The sequence below is a fragment of the Apium graveolens genome, unplaced genomic scaffold (assembly GCF_009905375.1).
Source record: "Apium graveolens cultivar Ventura unplaced genomic scaffold, ASM990537v1 ctg4299, whole genome shotgun sequence".
NCBI lineage: Eukaryota > Viridiplantae > Streptophyta > Magnoliopsida > Apiales > Apiaceae > Apium > Apium graveolens.
This window is the reverse complement of record NW_027418480.1, coordinates 40,461-47,422: the sequence shown is the minus strand read 5'-3', so window position 1 is coordinate 47,422 and position 6,962 is coordinate 40,461.

Sequence of the window (6,962 nt, the reverse complement as noted above, 5' to 3'; positions counted from 1 at the left end):
AGCCCATAAAACTAAACTACATACCCATTACAAATATGTTCTCTTTTCCTCGACTCTGCACATTTTTTAACAACAAAAAGGGACGTCCATCGCCCGAACCTCATAGTATTCCAACCATCTTTTGTATGTATATCCTCATGACAGCTTCGTTTTCGCATCCTTATATCCCATAGCTCCTGAAGATTTTTAATTCTCCTCGTGGTTGTGCACCTTAATGACCTTCTCCTGGAACTTGCATCCAACGCCAAGAATCGCTCAACACAAGACCTAATACAAAAACAGTCACAAATACCACCATATATCTCTCAGATATATGAGTCCTTGGATATGCCAAAATGTCAAGCGGATCCCAAAGATAAATAACCCTAATAATCCTGCTTTGTGCTCACGTTTGTGGGAAACAGTCTCCAAGAACATCTTTGTCAAGAAACTCTAGAAATCCACAAATTACCACATATTTTTTTGTCTCGTCTGTAATCTCAGCAGTGTTCTTCTCCGTATACACCTTGGGTACAAGTTGTAAGGATCTTTTTATCATGGGATCCTGATGCGTCCTCAACGTGTATCCTTAGTAACCACCATACTCATGTGTAGAGTCCTTCTCGAACACGGCCACCATGAATGCCTTCATCAAGAAATCTTAATACGACTATGAATAAACACCTATAACAATTATTTTTCCTCCACAAATGAACAATCCAAATCCCCTCCTTCTAACACCAAATGTTCTTGGAGGATTTTGATAACAACACGATTATTGGAGATTTATTGGATCTTGTAAGATGGTGTGTTTGGTGGGTGGGTTTTCCATGATTATTGGTGGCTGAATCTGAGAGTTTGTCGATTATCGCTAGCCCATCTTATCATATCCTTATTGAATGGCCTAAGTATCCTCTTATAAAGGAATCAAGCCATTTACGTAGTTCTTAGATCCATGACTCCTTTCTTGATAAGCTAAACCAGTTCCTACAAATAATGCAACTGCTTCCAAGTGAGCTTCTGGTGTCCTAACCCAGCTGGACATTAAAAGCCCATGTTAATCTATAATTCCATTTAAATATCCATTAAATCATGTAATTATCCTTTAATTGTAAGTGTTTATCACATTTTTAGTGATAGAAATTGATTAGGAAACCATTCCATGAAGATAGGAGTTGTTATCCTTAATTGTAGGAGGTATAGTCCAAGTTGAACACTCATTATGCCAGCAAAAGTACGCTGATGCTCCTGCATCAGTTCCTTTTTATCCAGTCCAGCCTTTTTGGTGTTTCCAACACCTCAGATATCCATTAAGGACAACTATTAATGCATGGTCAACACTTGTTATAACCATGTCTGCCTACTAAAAACCAAATGAATTTCTTGGCTAGCTTCTGCTTCCTATCTGCACCATAGTATAAGCACCTCCAAAACAAATCATTCTTGGTCAAACTTTCACCTAACTATATCTTAATCGATTCCAACTGAGTCCAATCTCTTTATGGGCTTTAAATCGAGCCCACGCAAGTTTTCGGGCACACCAATGTTGTTAAAAATAATGTATTTACAAAAAATGATAATAAGTTAAATAAGTAATAAGCAATATAACTACAACTACATAAAGTTGTTGTAATATTCTATATTTTTTAGAATTAGATTTATAAAAAAGTATTAAATTTACAACTTTGATATTTCATGTTTTCTAAGAAAACGTCATTTAGAGGGTCAATATCGAGTAATTTCAGATCTGGTCAGGTTTAGAGGTAAGTTTTCGATCAATTTTGCTAGTGTTTTCAAAATTGTATGTTGTGCGTTTATACTTGATTACGAAAACATGGCCTAAGGATGATATATTTGAAAGCTTTATGTGTTATAGTATATATATTGTTGTATTATTGTATATGTGTGGTGAGGGCATGGATTATTGATTTCGAATTATTATTGTTATGTGATTGTATGTATTATATGCATCAAATAATAATAAGAATATATCTCGAAATAACTTATTTCATTTATCACATCATATAGATTATCGTTATTTGTTATATGTTACTTGTCATGCTAGTTGGATCGACTTTTTCTTACCGGGTTGTATAGCTAATTACTTACAAATTTCAGATTTTGTATAAGATTCAAGTTGGATAGAATTGGAGTTCGAGGAATTAGAATTATATTAGATTGACTTTTGGACTTTCGCTTTTAGCTGCTCATTCGCATTGCAATCTTTGTAATTGAATTTTGGATTAGTAACTCTATTGTATTTTAACCGATGGTCTACATGTAAAGTTCAAAAATATTATATGATGAAATCACCCCGTAGCCAACCAAGTTAATCAGTCATGTACTTTGTTTATCATATATTTATATTGAAAAATTCAGAAAAACAAATACTTATATAAATCACAAATGCTTTCACCCCTATGTATTAGAAAAAAAATAAAGTTGAGGTTCTTTACACACCAGACTCATTTCTTTATACCACCTTTTAGTATAACAAATCTATAATTATATATAGAATTTAAAAATTATGAATACAACATGTTTTGTTAGTAATTAATCTAAACTCAATTTAGTTTATTTTATTTTGTCTGTCATCTGTTCATTTTTTAATATGTTTGTCTGGTCTGGTAAGATTAGATGTGGTCATGGCGTGGTTAGAGATTTAGTAGGAGCTGAAGTGAATAATGTTAATGATTGACTGTTTCTAGGAGTTTTAGGTGTTCAGTTGCTATTTTGTAGGACATGTTCTCTCTGACATTATGTATTAGAATCTCAGTTTAATTTAATAAAAAATTAAGTAGCTTCGCTGAATTTATTTTGATTTTATCCAGTTCTTTACAAACACATATTTCACTGTATGCGGTTTATTTTTGCACCTACATCTTGTATAAGAGGTTAGGTTATTAAGTGGATTCCCAAGTATATGCCAAGGGTGCAACCGATGGAGATAGTAAAAGCCAAGGAGAGTACGACCAGTTTGATAATTATTTATGTTAACACGTGCAAACTACACAGTATGAGCCATCAAAATGAAGGTCTATATGTAGGCTCATGGAGTTTGGGAGGCCGTGGCACCCAAGGATCCAAAGACGGCGGAAGTCAATGACAAGACAGACAAGTTTGCAAAGTGCTACAATCTACTAGGGAGTACCTGAAGACGTGCTTCTTTCTCTTGCTGATAAGGGAACAAATAAGGAAGCTTGGGAGGCTATCATGGTCTTGTGTCAAGGGGCTGAAAGAGTGAAAACAGCCAAGGTTCAAACACTCAAGGTGGAGTTCGAGTCCATGACAATGAAAGACAATGAGACAGTCGATGATTTTAGCATGAAACTGAATGGGTTGGTCACTAACATTCGAGTATTGTGTGAGGGGATTTCATAGAGTCACGTAGTCAAAAAGATTCTCTGTGTAGTCCCTTCAAAGTTTTTACAAATTGACTCTATCATCGAACAATTTGGAGATCTCGATACTATGTCAGTTGAGGAGGCGGTAGGCTCTCTAAAAACTCATGTAGAGAGACTTATGGGCCAGAGTGAAGAGGAAATCAATTACTTTTCACCGAGGAACAATGGCTCGAAAAGGAAAAGGAGAAAATCAAGCTTTTTCTTACGAGCGAAGAGTAGAAGAGGCTATCACACAGAGGAGGGCATGATACTTCAAATCAGAGGTATGGAGGTAAGGAGGACTTTCGGGAAGTGCGAGATAAAAGCAAGATTCGATGCTTTAACTGTAGTGCATACGGTAACTATGTTGTAGAGTGAAAGAAACCAAGACGTAATAGGGAGGAAAAGGAGGAAGCTCACATAGCGCAAATCTCATATGAGTAACCTTCATTGCTTATGACGGAATAAGAGAAAAATGAAAAGGTTAATATGCTGATTAATGAAACACAAGTCGTGCTAAAATTATTTCAAAATGGTGAAGAGAAGCTGTTGGAATCTAATCTCTGGTACTTGGATAACGGGGCCACCAATCATATGACTGGACAACGCTCCAAATTCAACAAATTCGACGAGAATGTGGCAGGTAAGGTTAAATTAGGGGATGGATCAAGAATGCAGATAAAGGGTAAGGGTTCGACTGTATTAAGATGCAAGAACAGGGAAACTAGGAAACTCATGGAGGTGTACTATATTCCGTCTCTACGATGTAATATAATCAGTCTTGGACAACTTTCGAAAAGTGGGTATAAAATTGTCCTCAAGGGGGAACATCTTCGGGTTCGTGATGCGAAGGAGGAGCTTCTAATAAAATTAAAGCGGTCGATAAATAAGCTATACAAATTGATTATATATAGCGGATGGCATTCTCGATTGGGTCATGTCAACTATAAGGCAATGAAGCTGATGTCTACAACCAACATGGTCAACAGAATGCAAGTGATCAACCAGCCTGGTGAAGTGTGTAGCAGGTGTCTAATGTCAAAGCAAACCAGACAAGCTTTTCCTGGAAAGACTATTTTTTCTGCAACAAAGGCCCTCGAACTAATTCATGGTGACCTCTGCGGTCCTATAACACCCATTACTCCTGGAGGTAATAGATATATATTTGTGTTGATTGATTACTATACTCGTGTTATGTGGGCTTACCTCTTCAAGGATAAGAGCGAAGCTCTCAATGTTCTTAAAGGCTTCTGTACCCTGTTTGAAAATAGTCTAGACAGAAAGATCATGACACTCAGGACCAATAATGGTGGCGAATTCACAAATGCCAGACAGAAAACAAATACTTATATAAATCACAAATGTTTCACCCCTATGTATTAGCAAAAAATAAATTTGAGGTTCTTTACACCCCAGACTCATTTCCTTATACCACCTTTTAGTATAACAAATCTATAATTATATATAGAATTTAAAAATTATGAATATGGCATGTTTTGTTAGTAATTAATCTAAACTCAAATTAGTTTATTTTATTTTGTCTGTCATTTGTTTAATTGTTAATGTGTATGTGTGATCTGGTAAGATTAGACGTGGTCATGGTCTGGTTAGCGATTTAGTAGGAGCTGAAGTGAATAAAGTTTGTGGTTGACTATTTATATGAGTTTTAGGTGTTTAGTTACTATTTTGTAGGACATGTTTTTTGTTGTATTAGGTATTAGTATCTCAGTTTGATTCAATAAAGAATTAAATAGCTTGGCTGAATTTGTTTTGGTTTTCTCTAGTCCTTTATAAACACATATTTCACTCTAAGCGGTTTATTTTTGAACCTACATATTTTAGTCTACAAAGTTAAGTTATGGTAAAAAATTATTCATTTCATTTACTAACATGCTTGCTTCCCTTTTGTTTTTTTTCAAAGTTTGCTTCTCTTTTGTTGAGTGAGCAATATAAATAGAAAATATCTTTATATTAAAATTTGTCATCTTTCAATCTATCCTCATTGTAAAACTTTTATTTCTCAACTCTCATGTGTTTGCAAATATTTTTCCGATGAGAGTAGGACAGCTTTTAAAAGAGTTTTTGCTCGGTCTAAAGTAGGACAACTCCTAGGAGAGTCTCCTTTGTAGCTGTCATCCAATTTTTCTTGTAGATGAGATTTTCATCATAATAAAATCTTCTTGCTGGTATCCTTTTTTCATTCTTTTCCCCTTTAAAATCCATCCATACAGATAGCTAGGAACTGCAAGTAATAAAAATTAAACATATATTAGAAATTAGAAAATGAATAAATTCTCAAAAAATTATTTAACATCACTAATCATTGCAAACATTTAACTAATTCTCTTGTGTGGGTTCTTATAGTATGAAGATGAGATAAGTCGCATCATTTTTACATGGGGCGCTTTCTTAACCTTAATGTTCATAATTCTTTCTCATTTATCATCATGTTATAATGTATAAACTCCCTTAAAACATCCCCACCATTTAAAAAAAATTGAATACTTCCAATGTAGCAAATATTTTAAAACTATTCACTATCAGAAATGATTTATTTAGTATTGACAACCACGAAAGAGAAGCAAATTTCTTTTTGAATAAATATTGTGTATCATATGTGAAAAATAAGAGATTTTTTTTGGACACTTTAAACATGGTGGTGAAATAATGGGGCAAAAGATGTTAAAAAATCTATTATTTTATAAATGAGATTCATGCTTTTAGTCATTAGACACTAAGCATCATGGACAAAACTATTCTTACTTTTAAATATAATATCGGTTTTAAATGTGAATTGAGGTTTAGTGACTTAATTGAGTTTTGAATGGTAAGTTTTAAAAATTCTTAATATTTAAATTAAAAAAGAAAAAACATGTTTTTCTTTATAAACATATAAAACATAAATTTATATTTTTATTCCTTTTTAGCTATTATGTCACTTAAACCTTTTATGAGACTAGATAAACTCTATTATTATTTTATACACTTGTCCACCACAATCATTATTAGAGACCTATGAATATTTTCAAGTTTGATTCTTCTATGAGGTATGCTCAAATATCATTATTAGAGGGATATCAATATTTTGAAGTTTGATTCTACTTTGAGGTATGATTTGAAGAATATTTTGACCATCTGGTCTCTTCAAAGAAGGTTACAGGTTGGTTGTGTATGTTGTATGTGATGCTAGTTAATTTTGTTTTGGTTTCACTAGCACAAAGTTTATTGATTAACAAAATCATTCATTGCATAAATATTTTGTGGTTCCAATTATGAAAAAATTTGGTTGGGCACAAGACTCTATAATTCTCATACTCATTTATAGATGTGAAATATATTTACTGTCTTCATCATCTGAATAATAAGTTGCAAGCTTTCCATTTTAGTAAATCATACATCTTTCTATTTTATCTTCAACACTGGGATGTAGTAGTAGATTTAGTGAATTATGTCTTTGGGTGAATATTTTGTATTTGCAAAGTTTGGTGATATGTATATATATAGAAATTTAAATGTAATGTTGATTTTGTTTTTTGATATTTATTTTGTACATTTTTTGGCACATAATAATGAAATGTAACACATCACATGTAATGAAAA